The sequence below is a fragment of the Alligator sinensis genome, unplaced genomic scaffold (genome assembly GCF_000455745.1).
Source record: "Alligator sinensis unplaced genomic scaffold, ASM45574v1 scaffold700_1, whole genome shotgun sequence".
Taxonomy (NCBI): domain Eukaryota; kingdom Metazoa; phylum Chordata; order Crocodylia; family Alligatoridae; genus Alligator; species Alligator sinensis.
Genome location: NW_005842531.1, coordinates 31,860 through 34,432, shown reverse-complemented (window position 1 = coordinate 34,432; position 2,573 = coordinate 31,860). Strand labels below are relative to the sequence as shown.

At 42.0% G+C, this 2,573-nt stretch overlaps 1 protein-coding gene across 1 annotated transcript in view; it reads right to left on the bottom strand.

Moving 5' to 3' along the window:
• The window catches only part of FAM110B (family with sequence similarity 110 member B), a 31,895-nt gene extending 30,224 nt beyond the window's left edge, over positions 1 to 1,671 (bottom strand). Inside the window, exon 1 of the mRNA XM_006031818.3 lies at positions 1,651 to 1,671. The gene's annotated coding sequence lies outside the window, so the exon portion shown is untranslated. The remainder of the gene's footprint in view (positions 1 to 1,650) is intronic.
• Between the last annotated feature and the right edge of the window lie 902 nt (positions 1,672 to 2,573).

The following is a 2,573-nucleotide window of genomic DNA, read 5'->3' as shown; positions in this document are numbered from 1 at the left end:
CGCGTAGCCCGCCACTTACAAGGCCCCCCCCCCCCGCGCGGTCTGGCCAGCTGGAAATTCCGGTTAATGGAATTTCTAGTTAGTTGAATGCCAGATAGCAGAGATTTTACTGTACATGCGAATGTAAAATAATCCTTTTTTATTCAGAAAGTCTCATCCTTATGGTTTTGTATATACTATACCAGCAAGTTGTTATATGCTAAGCTCCACCAAGATCAGCTGATTATAGTTTCTTGATTATCTGCCGGATGATAGCTCCAAGTCATAGCAGCTTGTAAGGCACATAATAGAACATATGCCAGCTCCCTCTGTGGAGGAAGGAACAATGGCATAGAAACTAGCCACACTAATTCTACATCTGTTGAATATACTATTTATTATGGTAAAGTACCACCTAGAGTACTGCTGCCAATCTCCCCTTCATTTGCACTGCCTTGTCCACTGTTTCCTGCTTGAAACAGATGTGCTCAAGTACTTGAAACTGATCATATGCTACTGAGTGGCTGGCCTGCAAAAACAATATAAAATTTAGTATGACCAACAAGTGATGAAGATTCTTTGGCTGTTTTGAATTACCTATGGGTCTAGTTTTTTTTAAAGGAACATCAATTTCATTTTTCCTACCCATCTTATTGAGATAACCAAGAAAGCTTTATGATTATTATTACACTTTTACATGGAGTGCAATGTGTGGCTTGTGGACATTTGCTAGCACAGATGAGTCTCCATCTGGGTTCTGCTATATGCACTAATTACAAAGTCCACTTTATCTCCAAGTGTCCCCCTTGATCTTGTTTCTTTAAGTGGTCTGAATACAGAGAGGAATGTACTTACTGAACAATGACCTCTTTAGCACAGCCAGTGTAGCTGCTATTGTCAAACATATAGTTCATTTTATTGCTTTTATTTTCACACTTTATTCTATCTTCAGCTTTAAATATGTTAACAAGCTCACTGACAGCAGGTTCGTGCCATATGAACAATACAGGTGAGGGAGGTTTCCACAAAACTGTCTATTATGAATGTAGAGTCTACACCAAGACTTTACTTAAAAAACTTTGCATAAAAACATAAATGTGAGATGCAGTGCCAAAGATATAACAAATGAACACCACTTAAAGAACTGATTGATCCCCAGTGCTTTCTAAGTGATGTGAGACTAGGAATTGTATATATTTCTAACTTTGATCTAGAGATGAATCATAAAAAAAATTGGCCTAGCCTTTGTAATTATTTCTTGTTCACTCTTTATAAAGGGGGAGAGGGGGTGACAGGATGGGACACAGATTTCAAGACAAAAGAGCAGGCAGATCTAGACAGCTTGAAGCAAAGTAATGTTAGATTATTCCAAATCATAACACTTGCTAAATGGAACCTGGCGCACAAGCCAATTTGCACTATGATCAGTAACTGACAGATCTATCATCAGCTGAAAATGTAGAAGTTGAGTCAACCAAGCAGAGTATAGAAACAAAGACTGGATTCGGTCTATACGACATTAATTTCATCCTTGCTGCAATGTTAGCTATTAGTAGGAATTTGAACTACCATGCTTTCTCTCAGCTTGGTAGGTTTCCCTACCAATTTTCTTAATGTTCCTTATCCTTGAATATCTAAAATCTTCACTTATTTAGCAATGTCAGAAAGTACCTTGTCTATCTCACAGATGATTTCTTAGTTGGTACTGCCCATGTAAGTCTCCAGAGCTGAAACTCTGCTAGACTACAGGAAACACTGTGCAGGGGCTCAGGAAACATGGTGCATCATGTATTTTGGTCTCAGAATACCAAAGAAGCAGTACATAGCAGAATCAGACCCAGGCCCTGGTGCTGAATGGTAAAGAGTGGTTCATTCCTCTGCCTTCCAGATTACCTTACTATAAATTCAAAATGGAGAAAGAGGAATATTTCACTTTTCAACTTCAGAAGGGTTTATGGAATAAGAAACTCATTTGACACAGATGTCAAGTACTGGAGTACTGTGTTCAGTCTGGAGTACTGTTTTCAGTTCTGGGTGCCGCACTTCAGGAGGGATGTGGACAGCATTGAGAGGGTCCAGAGGAGGGCCACTCGCATGATCAGGGGGGCAGCAGGGCAGTCCCTACGAGGGGAGGCTATGGGACCTTACCCTGTTCAGCCTTCACAAGAGAAGGCTGAGGGGGGACCTGGTGGCCGTCTATAAAAACTCACCAGGGGGGACCAGCAGGGTTTGGGAGAGACCCTGTTCTCCCTAGTGCCCCCCGGGGTAACAAGGAACAATGACCACAAATTGTTAGAGAATACGTTTAGACTAGACATTAAAAGGCACTACTTCACAGTCAGGGTGGCTAGGATCTGGAACCAACTTCCAAGGGAAGTGGTGATGGCTCCTACCCCAGGGGTCTTTAAGAGGAGGCTTGATGTCTACCTGGCTGGGGTCATTTGATCCCAGTTTTCTCTCCTGCCCAGGGCAGGGGGTCGGACTTGATGACCTACAAATTCCCTTCCGACCCTACTTCTATGAATCTAGGAATCTAAGATCATGGGATGGTAAGCCAGGTCATAGATGACTCCCAGACTTTGATAAGGGTATCT